This window comes from Simochromis diagramma, unplaced genomic scaffold (assembly GCF_900408965.1).
Source record: "Simochromis diagramma unplaced genomic scaffold, fSimDia1.1 OVJJ01000333.1, whole genome shotgun sequence".
In the NCBI taxonomy this organism is placed as follows: Eukaryota; Metazoa; Chordata; class Actinopteri; order Cichliformes; family Cichlidae; genus Simochromis; species Simochromis diagramma.
The window spans coordinates 15,549-27,774 of record NW_024386765.1 but is presented as its reverse complement, the minus strand read 5'-3'; the positions used below and the strand labels follow the sequence as shown (position 1 = coordinate 27,774).

General features: G+C 45.5%; 1 long non-coding RNA gene across 1 annotated transcript; it reads left to right on the top strand.

Moving 5' to 3' along the window:
• Positions 1 to 9,648: 9,648 nt before the first annotated feature.
• LOC120735271 lies at positions 9,649 to 10,624 on the top strand. Its single transcript, XR_005696211.1, has 2 exons — positions 9,649 to 9,709; positions 9,900 to 10,624. It is a non-coding gene; the product is annotated as an uncharacterized LOC120735271 (long non-coding RNA).
• The last annotated feature ends 1,602 nt before the right edge of the window (positions 10,625 to 12,226 follow it).

Here is a 12,226-nt window from a genome sequence, read left to right as displayed (position 1 = left end):
TCTGTTCTCTAAAACCTAAAAGAGGAATTATGCATTTGATCAACTGGTCTCTGAATGCAATTGACACCCCTTCTCAACGAGAAGTCTGGGCTCGGGTGAGCCTGACTGCTGAAGATATCTACTTATTCAGAACCATGGTAACAGGGTTCTGGCTGATCGGAGCTGGCTTGGCCCTGACTTATCGAAGAATTAAGGAAGCGGAACCGGCTGTTCAAACCCCCACAAGGCTGCCCGCTGGGATTGAAATGATGGGACGAGGCGTGAATTTCTCAGAATGGGCTCATTGAGTCAGCACGGAGAAGATCTTGGAGAATGCACGGCTGCCGTGAACACTCAGAACAAGAGCTCTGAGTGAAAAACTGGATTACATCTGGAGGGGCTCGCTCGAATAACACCTTTGAGCGCAAATTCGATCACATCTTGGGGAAGTGCACTGCGGTCGTGAGTTCTCAGAATCGGCTCTTTGAGCAAAAAGAACGACAACATCACGGAACGTAAGTTTGGAAAAAATCATGGAGAAGCTCACGGCTCTCCAACGGGAGATTGAGAGACCAGTGTTGGACTGTTAGAACAGCTTTGAAATTCATATGAGTTGTTCGCACTAAAGTAAAAACCATCATCACTTCATGCGGAGACCCCTTCGGCGCCAGCTGCGGCCTCAAGGCTGGAGCTGAACAAAACACCCTGATAACGACTGCGTTTAGACTGTTCCCCCCATTCCATGCAAGGCCACCTGGGTTGGCTGGCAGACTGTTTACTTAGCATGATAGGGCGAAGGACACTGTCTCAGCTGAACTCTGGACACACACACACACGTACACTTACACTGATAAGCACACACTCATCCCCCTCCCTTTCCAAATGCCTTCGATGCTTGTTTCCTGCGGGGGAACACGGCGGGTCTGTGTGCCGCGCTGGAATGGTAGCGCTATGCAGAGCGGCTGCTCTGCTCGCTTCGGATTACTCCTCACCCCCCACCCAATCCTGTGGCTTCTCATGTCTTTCACAACGTTGTGCTGAGGACATTTATGTGCTTTTTGTGCAGAGGAGTTTCTTTGTTTCCTGTTCTCATGCTGTCCTACCATGGAAGCACAGCATGAGTAGAGGTCTCTTTTTTTCCTCTTGTACTTTCCCATTGTAGTGTATATTTCAGTGTTTTTTCTGTAACGCTACCGATCTCCGACTTGTATCCCCATGTAATGTCTGTATTGTGTGTGTAAGGTCGGGGGGGGGGGGGGGGGGGTCCCATTTCACTGCAGGGCAACCTGCATGTGGCGAATAAAGCTTTGATTGATTGATTGGAAGAGACACAAATCCCTTGGGAGCTGTATCAGGAAGAGGATCTGGTGTAAAAATTGAGACGAGATGAAACATGTCTGCGGGGGCTGCATAAAGAGACAGAAAGTCACAGAAAGCTATCGTACCTTTCACTTGTACAGCATGATTGTACATTAGGTGTTGTGGTCTGCCAGAGAAGTCAGCAGCTTTGTGGATCAGGGCCTCCTTTAAGGCCCAATGATAACAACCGCAGGCCTGGGACCAATAAAAAGGCTGTAGATGTTACCATAGTGTTCAGCCAGCTGGGGGAGATAAAGTGGCATGTTTTATAAAAATAGGGTATGAAATTCAGATTCAGTGCAATTATGAGACACTGTAACAAGTTGATTTAAAAAAGTTATCGTCGTCGTAAAGATTTAGTCCAAACGAGTGACCTTGTTTGGACTAAAATCACCTCACAGCAGCTCTGCAGAGCATTTTTATTCTTTTAAGTTAGATTTTTTGATAAATAACTGACCATCAGGTCACAGAGCCAAGCCCCCTCTGTTCTGTGAGGAGCTCAGCTCATCAGCTCGGGCAGACAAACAGCTGAGTGAAATAACTACCACGAAAAAAAACCTTTGGAATATTCAACTCTATTTTCATTCATCTTTTAAGATATTTATTCAACAAATGAGTATCATTATATCTAGACTAAAAACAGTCATTTCCCTTATTAACCTGTATGCAGCTTACCGAATTTCCCGGAGGAACCCACCGGAGGGATTAATAAAGTTTTATCTAATCCAATCTAATATTTTATTTTTAGAGAAAAGGAAAACAAAAACTAACACCAGGAAACAATTAAAGATGCAGGAATCTCAGACAAACCTATCAGTGTGTACATCAATGAATGTATATATTAAAAAAATTGTAGAATTGTTTTATATATTTAAAATATTAGAAAAGATATTAAACTTTACCCCCTCTAGGCCAGCAATAGGCTTCTCCAGATCCTGTATTGGCTTCCCTTCATTGGCTTCCTGTTAAATCCAGAATTGAAGTCAAAATCCTGCTCTTCACATACAAGGTCTTAAATAATCAGGCCCCATCTTATCTTAATGACCTTGTAGTACCATATCACCCTATTAGAGCACTTCGCTCTCGCTCTGCAGGCCTACTTGTTGTTCCTAGAGTATTTAAAAGTAGAATGGGAGGCAGAGCCTTCAGTTTTCAGGCCCCTCTTCTGTGGAACCAGCTTCCAGTTTGGATTCAGGAGACAGACACTATCTCTACTTTCAAGATGAGGCTTCAAACTTTCCTTTTTGCTAAAGCATATAGTTAGGGCTGGACCAGGTGACCCTGAATCCTCCCTTAGTTATGCTGCAATAGACGTAGGCTGCCAGGGATTCCCATGATGCACTGGGTTTTTCCTTTCCAGTCACCTTTCTCACTCACTATGTGTTAACAGACCTCTCTGCATTGAATCATACTTGTTATTAACCTCTGTCTCTCTTCCACAGCATGTCTTTATCCTGTCTTCCTTCTCTCACCCCAACCAATCACAGCAGATGGCCCCGCCCCTCCCTGAGCCTGGTTCTGCTGCAGGTTTCTTCCTGTTAAAAGGGAGTTTTTCCTTCCCACTGTCGCCAAAGTGCTTGCTCATAGGGGGTCATATGATTGTTGGGTTTTTCTCTGTATCTATGAAGCGCCTTGAGGCGACTTTTGTTGTGATTTGCCACTATATAAATAAAATTGAATTGAATTGAGATCCAACAGGTTTCCAAAGACGGGGATTGGTCGCAGGCCTGTAGGGAAATTATTGGGTCTGTATGCTGAAAAAAGCAGCAGGAGAAGCAACAACACCAACAACAATATCAGAGCAACAGATGCAAACATGGTGATGCTGTGATTCAATGTATTCTGTTTCATCGGGCCTTTGTACACCCTAACCTTAACCCTTTACTGTACAAACACAGACAACCTTTGCACAGTCGTGGGGCCTGCAGAGGCACTGAATCGGGTTAGTCATTTTTTCGACACCGACTTGATCTACGCATGTCTGTGCCATCATAGGCAAGCAAATGTCTGCTATCACTGTTGCCACAGAACATAATGGTACCTATGATGCTGTGGAATACACCAGGCACAAATACACGCACACGCAGGTATGTACTGCCAATTTCCACATTTATTGATTTGTTTGTTTTGACAGCTGACTCAGTCGCACAGCCTGACAGCTCACGAGCCCAGCTGATCTCCTCGCCGCTCCTCCCCGTCTCAGTATAAACACAGCGGAGGGAGACCATCATCAGTACATAAACACCATCAGCTGTTCTTACCGGCCTCGCAGCGCCGCCCTGTTGAGCCTTCTGCTCCACTCCTCCCCGGCAGCTGCGCCCGGGGCCACGCCTCCGCCACACACCCCCACCGCCCGTTCGAGGCCGGGGAGCCGTCCGGCCGAGCCAACTCCCCCCCTCGCGAGCGAGAGAGGAAATCGGCCACCGCCATCTGTGCCCCCGGCCTATGGATCACCTTGAACTTAAAGGGCTGCAATGCCAGATACCACCGGGTGATCCGGGCGTTGGCATCTTTCATGCGGTGGAGCCACTGCAGCGGGGCGTGGTCCGAACAGAGGGTGAATGAGCGTCCCAGGAGGTAATAGCGCAGGGAGCCGACCGCCCACCGGATGGCCAGGCACTCCTTCTCCACGGTGCTGTACCGGCGCTCGCGCTCCGCTAGCTTCCGGCTGATGTACAGGACAGGGCGGTCAGCTCCCCTCACCTGCTGAGACAAAACGGCTCCCAGCCCTCTGTCCGAGGCGTCAGTCTGCAGAACAAACGGGAGGGAAAAGTTAGGAGTGTGAAGCAGCGGCTCCCCACAGAGAGCGTTTTTCACTCGCACAAACGCCGCCCGGCACGGCCCCGTCCACTGGACCAGATCCGGGGCACCCTTTCGAGTAAGATCGGTCAGGGGGCTGTCATGGTTCGAATTTGAGGAGAAGACAAACGGCTGCATGGTCTCAGTAGGTGTCAGAATAGGTGATTTTATTATACATATGTACATATGGGGAAGATGAGCAGCACAAGCCTCTAAGCGCTGATCTCCCACCGAACAACCACGTCCCAAGGTTTTTATTACACTGATAACGTCACACAGTCAGACCTTACTGGCAATGATAACAGTTCCTCGCACTCAAAAAGTTCCCCTTATATGGACATCAACTGCTACTTTAGAGAAAAACAAGTGTGTATTACATTGTGCACTTTGTGATAGTGTAGCTCTCAGAGAGACTGTCCTAAGACGACCCTCCTGTTCTTATTAAGTGTGTGTGTGTTGTTACAGGCCGGCGTACATGCAGAACTGAACGCAGAACTAAGGCAGGGTCCAACAGGACCCACAGACTTCTGAGTGGTTACAGAACTGTGAAACAGCTTTAAGCAAATAACAAGAATAGTACAGAACAACAGTAGACTAATTAAAGTACTGATAATCTGTGTAGATTTATATTCTAGTCAAAATAACCTAGATGTGATTCAAAGATTATTCTGTCAACTGGTTCAACAATGGTAAATGATTAATGGTTGATACTTCTGCTTATAACTGTGATCATAAGAATACAAAATAAAATATCTCCTGGTCACATTCCTCCTCTTTGGGCTGGCTTGCCAGCCCAACTCACACCAGGATTTGTCTCCAAACCAAACAACCCAGCTGTTCTTTTAGCTTCAGACTCGAGTTTCAGCCTGTCACGCTTCAGGCCTCCTTGCCACCTCCTCTTGGAGTGAAGAAACGCCCTCGGATTCTTCTTTCTCCGAAATCACAGGACACAGAACTATTACTTCCGGAGCTTGGCACGCTCCCTCCATCCTTCCGGTTTTCATGTTCCAATGCTGCTGAAGGTTTTCAGGCAGGCCAGGTTACACCTCTCCATCCCCTGGAAGCTCAGTATCACAGCTCTCGGTGCCAGTTTCGCTCACATCTCCTCCACGCACCCCTTGAGACCTCATTGTTCTGGTGTCTACTCCCTCCTCTGCAAGAGACAGAAAGCCAACACACCTCTCTTCCTACCCCTAATACGCTAATGTTGTTATCTACTGACCTTCATAGACTAAGTGCCAGCTCGTTACAAGCACATTTGCAATTTGTGTATAAAAGTGAACAACAGACATCAAAACAAATTGGGCATTCTTAATTCTAACTTCCATTTAAATGTAGTACTCAGTTTCTGATCATCTAATTATGCTCCTCACTGGTTCTCTAAATTGTCAAAAAACCTTTAATTTCGCCATACCTAAATTATTAAAACACCAATGAAATCATAGACCCCTTATATAGCTTTTTGCCTTTATGAGCACTATAATGGGCAACAGCCTGCAATCTGTACCAAAAATCCTCATGGTTACACCTGCAATCAAAGACCAGATGCACTTCATATCCGATTTAATTCTTCCTTATCTAAAACCTCCTCAGTTTCAGGTTAGTTTTGATTAGTCACAATTAATAGTTCTAGTTGTATTTGCAATCTCCCCACTAGAAACTGCACAAAAACATTACACATCCTCTCCAAAACACTCTTCCGCCAAGCTGTAACCCTGTGTAAAAACCTTAGTCAGCAGTTACATGTTAAGCTCCTTTAATTCTCCATCCACCTAAAAAGCAAATCTGTCAAATCAAACAGCTTCTTTACACCCACCTGTAAATCATAAGAGTAATAAAAGATTCAACAAAACAGACAAGTCTCATGTTCAGGTTTTCTCCGATCATTAAATCACTATTATTGCCACAATTTGTCTTAGTCACACTTGGGCAATGTTACTCCACTAGTTTATCACTCAGAGCCCCCTAATGGCCAGTTAGTGAGCTCTAGGTTAAACTGTCCCCAAATTAGTTCTTTGTTATTATTACTTGTTTTATTATTATTCTTTGTTTTCATGTCACTTGTCTGTTTTTTACTGCCCCCATTCTTACCAAAGCAAAGCAGACATTAGCAGCACACTGACCGCAGTCAGGCATCCACATTCCAGAGGTGCTATAAAAAGATTCCCTGTCAGAGGAAAACATTAAGAACTGTAATGCTGTAAAGACGAAGATATAAATGTTAACGCTGCGCAGTTACCTCTGTAAGCAACACACGACACAAAAATAGCATTTAAACGTTCACTCATCCTTGAATATTTTGTCATCCTTCTACTCCTGTAAAAAGAAACACACATAAATTCATCCACCCTCTTCTTCTATCTAGGTGGAGGTTAACCTTAAGTCGTAGTCAAGTCTTGTCATCTTTTACCAGTCAGTCCGTTTATTTTTATTTTCAGTCTTTCATCCGTGCATTCATTCATTCATTCATCCATTCTTTCTTTCTTTGCTGATAGTGGAAAACATCGCCGCATTTAGATTTCCGCCCTCAGCAAAATGACGTCTTTTCCAAAAGAAAAACAAGAACTTGAGATCGGATTACCTCGCTGAATCCTTTTTTAAACAGGGGCTCTCGTTTCTAATTATCCCCACAAGTGTTTCCTCCAGAACCCATTTCAATGCGGAGAAACTCACTTACAACAATTTTCTCGCCGACGTGTAATGTTTGTAATTTCCGATGTGCAGATCTGCTTAAAGAAAAGATTCAGAAACAAAAATCAGTGCACTGTTCAAAATATAATGGGCCCCTCTCAAACATGACCATGTTTCCTAAAACTCCCTCTATTTAAAAACAAAAACAACAACCACCCAAACCTAACTAACAGAATCAGTCAGTCATCACCACATAATTCCACCTCCTCAATACACCGAAAATCTAAATAAAACCACACAAGTTGCACTTTATGCACTTTAACATACCTAGATTCAACATACTCAAATGTTTGTTTGTTTTTTTTATTAACCATTCACACCATTCTATCACTCATACAAACAGCAAGCTGTTTTATTTTTCTTTATGTTCTAAGCCAGGTTTAATCAATGTCTATGCATTAATCATCGTGGGCTTGTCTTGTCTTTGTAGGGTTAATGCGTTTTCTACTTGTGTATGTGAATTTGCATATGTTGCTTTTACAGCGTGTCAGACTCCTTCATAATTCTCCACTTAAGCCGTCAGTTTTCTTTCCCCAATTTGTTAACCCAAATTTATAAACTCCCACCTTATTAACAGCATTCCTGGTCCTCTGCCAGAAGTTAGGGCCCCACTTTGTCAGGTTTGTGGAGACATGGCGCTGTGAACAATTCAACCAGAAACTTGCCTTATCAGATCCAGTCAAATTAACCCATAGGTTTTTCCTTCCGACTGCTGTATGTGGAGAATTGATCCAGTTCTGTTTATATTCCTCCTGTAGAAACACAACTGAGACATTTTATTACTATCATGAGCACTTAAACTACCAGGTTCCCTTCTCTGGTCAGCAATACCAGCTTATGTCCTGTGTATAAGTGTAAGCAGATCTTCATTGCTGTTCCTATGTATTTTTGTTAATGTTCAGTGCATGTAAGCTGCTTTCTTCATTGCCTCTATATGTTACAGTCAGAATTAATTCATGCATCGTGTCACTGATTTCTTAATTTAAAACTGTCTCACTTCTGATTCTCTATAAGAACATAATTGCACATGTAACACTTTGTGTATGTGTGTTTTCCATTCACTTATGTAATTGTCAGTTATTGTATCTCTTTATTTTATCTTCTTTTGTTTACCTCTTTTAGTTTTCTGGTGGACATCTCTAAACACCATCATGAGTTCAGGCTTTCGTTTCAATCTAATTATACCCTGTATTCTTACAGTCAAGCTTCACCTCTCACTGGTTCCGTCCTCTTCTCTCAGTGTCCATCTGTGGTCCTGAATTCACCAACAAACACAGTTCGTTTCCTCTCTGTTTCTCTTCAGTATCTTCCTTCTGGATTAAGTCCCAGCCTGGCAAAATATCACATTCAGTGTCATGTCACACTGTTCTTACCAGCCTGCAGTCCACCGTGCATTTTCCATCACGTGGTTTCTTCTTTTCTGTCTCTTCAAGATTACCCCAAGCATGGCAAATCTGACAATCAGTGTCCAGTGCTTTCCCACCGTTCGACTGTCCAGCCTGTAACTCAGAGTGCATGTCAATTTTTGGTTTCAGGGTCAACAGTTCAGTTGCACTGTCTTTTGGCTGCTTGTAAATTCTTCTCAAGTGGTCACGATGTTCTATTGGTCTTCTTCAGACGATTAACTGTCCTTTGAGCTTCTTCTCAGGATGGGGACAAGTGCCAGGTCAAGCTGCAAAGTTTTAAGCCAAAATCTGGCCTGTTTTCTCCCAATAATGCTACTCTAATGGTTTTGGCGCCGTACTCAAAATTCCAGGTTGAGAGAAGTCCACCTCTATTCATCTGTAACCTGTATTGGCACACTAAAGCATAGCATTATTGTCATTTTCATTTCTTTTCTTAAAAGCTGCATTCGCTTCATGCTCACTCATCACCAAAGAAACAGAGAAAAAAGTTTTGCACCTTTCCTCTAATATCAAATGGACACACACGCTGCCCCCCTCTCTGTCCCTCTCTGCTCATACACACACTGCGGGGTTAGACGCCCCCCTCCTTGCTGCTGCCTGAGACAGAGAAAGAGAGAGAGAGACACTTTTCCTTTTTTTCCTACGCTCTGTCTGCCCAGAGTTTACCTCATCTCTCTTATATGGGCATGCACACTTCCTGTCTCACACACACACACAGCCCCCTCCTTTCTCCTTAGGAGAAATACACACACACACCGTCCCCTCTCAGTGAGAGAAAAAGAGTTTTGCTTTTCCTTTTTTCAGAACACTCAAAACACTGCAACCACAGGACAACTTAACAGACAGTTTTAAACAAGTAATTTACACTTTATCTACACACACGTAATTTATATTCTATTTACACACGGGCCCGCATAGACGTCTTATGCCAGAAGAGGTTACACCTAAGTTTTTGACTAATTTAAAAGCATCTTTCAGCCCAGAGCCGCGCTCTTGCTGACCAATTACCATTTCAAGTACGCCGCCTTGAAAACGGTCAGATTACTAAGTTCTAATTACTTTATAGCCGCTTCCCGCAACTGGCAGGGAGCTCCACTTCCAGCCTGGTACCAAACCCACGCCTTCAGCTATACTTAAAACTCACAAGTCAGCCACGTTAAAAGGTCACGGTCGGTCCCAGACCTGTCGATCAATCAATGCAGTAAGGCAATCACCCATTGAATGCCTAGCCTTTTGACGGGAGTCCGAATCCCCGCGGAAGGCCAACTCCGGGCTAAAAGCCTAAACGCGCGTCCGCGAGTAGGAGTCAGTGCCACCTGCTGGACAAACTGCATTCCTAGGAGACCGCGTCTCCAGTCCTAATTAATTTACTTATTTTAAAAGCCTCACTGTGGGTACCCTGCCCTCCAGTGTTACCTGAGGCCCAAAACCGCGTTTTTTCTGCTCGATTAAACCAAAAACCCTACACTAACCAGGTGACTGCTGGCATCCAGCCACCCACATCGGTTTTCCACACCTTAAAACCGTGTTATTTGTTTCCACACACCTTAAAACCGTATTATTTTAACCTCATATAACCTCTTAAACCTCTTAAAATTCGCTCCCCCAATAAACAGCAATAAATTTTATCAGTCAAATATTCCCCAAACATCTAACACTAACCAGGTGACTGCTGGCATCCAGCCACCCACATCGGTTTTCCACACCTTAAAACCGTGTTATTTGTTTCCACACACCTTAAAACCGTATTATTTTAACCTCATATAACCTCTTAAACCTCTTAAAATTCGCTCCCCCAATAAACAGCAATAAATTTTATCAGTCAAATATTCCCCAAACATCTAACACTAATTACCCCAGAATCACCACGGACCGAACAGAAGCTCCACTGAGTGAACCTTTAATTTAGCACCTATTTTTCCAATTGGGCACCTTTGGAGATCCATCAACAGGCGGTGCTTACCTCTCATATTTCGGGGCCCATCACTCAGTGTAGCTCCCGGCCGTCCGTCTGACACCACTAGGCCGTCAGCCAAGCTCCTTAAAATATCCCTCCTCAAACCGGTTTCGGCACCAGATTGTCATGGTTCGAATTTGAGGAGAAGACAAACGGCTGCATGGTCTCAGTAGGTGTCAGAATAGGTGATTTTATTATACATATGTACATATGGGGAAGATGAGCAGCACAAGCCTCTAAGCGCTGATCTCCCACCGAACAACCACGTCCCAAGGTTTTTATTACACTGATAACGTCACACAGTCAGACCTTACTGGCAATGATAACAGTTCCTCGCACTCAAAAAGTTCCCCTTATATGGACATCAACTGCTACTTTAGAGAAAAACAAGTGTGTATTACATTGTGCACTTTGTGATAGTGTAGCTCTCAGAGAGACTGTCCTAAGACGACCCTCCTGTTCTTATTAAGTGTGTGTGTGTTGTTACAGGCCGGCGTACGTGCAGAACTGAACGCAGAACTAAGGCAGGGTCCAACAGGACCCACAGACTTCTGAGTGGTTACAGAACTGTGAAACAGCTTTAAGCAAATAACAAGAATAGTACAGAACAACAGTAGACTAATTAAAGTACTGATAATCTGTGTAGATTTATATTCTAGTCAAAATAACCTAGATGTGATTCAAAGATTATTCTGTCAACTGGTTCAACAATGGTAAATGATTAATGGTTGATACTTCTGCTTATAACTGTGATCATAAGAATACAAAATAAAATATCTCCTGGTCACAGGGCTGGTTAGCTGCGCAAACCCCGGCACAAAGCGACGATAGTAACCCGCCAACCCCAAGAACCGTCTCACCTCCTTTTTCGTCCTGGGGCGCCCCCCAGGTGGTACCCCAGATACTGCACCTCCCTCCGTCCAACTGCGCACTTCTTCGGATTGGCCGTGAGCCCCGCCCCCCTCAGGGACTCCAGGACCGCGGCCACCCGCAGCACATGCTCCGCCCAGGTGTCGCTGTGGATGATCACGTCATCCAGGTAGGCGGCAGCATACGCTGCGTGCGGACGCAGCACCCGGTCCATGAGACGCTGGAAAGTGGCCGGTGCCCCGAACAGGCCGAACGGGAGTGTCACGAACTGGTACAAACCGTACGGAGTGGAGAAGGCCGTTTTCTCCCTGGCCTCGGCAGACAAGGGAATCTGCCAATAGCCCTTGGTTAAGTCCAGCGTCGTGAAAAAACGGGCCGTGCCTAACCGGTCCAGGAGCTCGTCGACCCGAGGCATGGGGTAGGCATCAAAGCGTGACACTTCGTTCACCCTGCGATAGTCGACACAGAACCGTATAGACCCATCCTTCTTCGCCACCAGAACGATGGGGCTACACCAGGCGCTGTGCGACTCTTCTATTACTCCCATCCTCAGCATTTCCGCCAATTCCCTCTGCACGATCTTTCGCTTGTGCTCCGGGAGCCTATAGGGCCGTGAACGCACCGTCACGCCGGGCTGCGTCACGAAATGGTGCTCGATGAGGGACGTCCGGCCGGGCAGGGGGGAGAACACGTCCGCAAAACGCTGTTGCAACGCGACAACATCCGCTCTCTGGGCCTGTGTGAGATGGTCGTCACAAGGGAGGGAGGTGGGAACGATAGAATTTGGCACCTCAGGCCCCAACTCATCTCTCTCCTTCACCAGGCTCACCAGAGAAGCGGTTTCGACCTCTCGCCACAGTTTGAGGAGATTGAGGTGATAAATCTGCGCGGCTCCTCCCCTGTCCGACCGAGCGACCTCATAGTCCACGTCCCTGACACGCCGTGTGACCACAAAGGGACCTTGCCACTTGGCGAGCAACTTCGAGCTGGAAGAAAGGAGTAACACAAGCACTTTATCTCCCGGTGAAAATTGCCTGAGTCTAGCCCCTCTGTCATACAGGCGTTGCTGACGCTGCTGAGCCTGGAGCAAATTCTCCCGTGACAACCTCCCCAAAGTGTGGAGTTTTGCCCTCAGGTCCAACACGTACTGAATCTCATTTTTGGC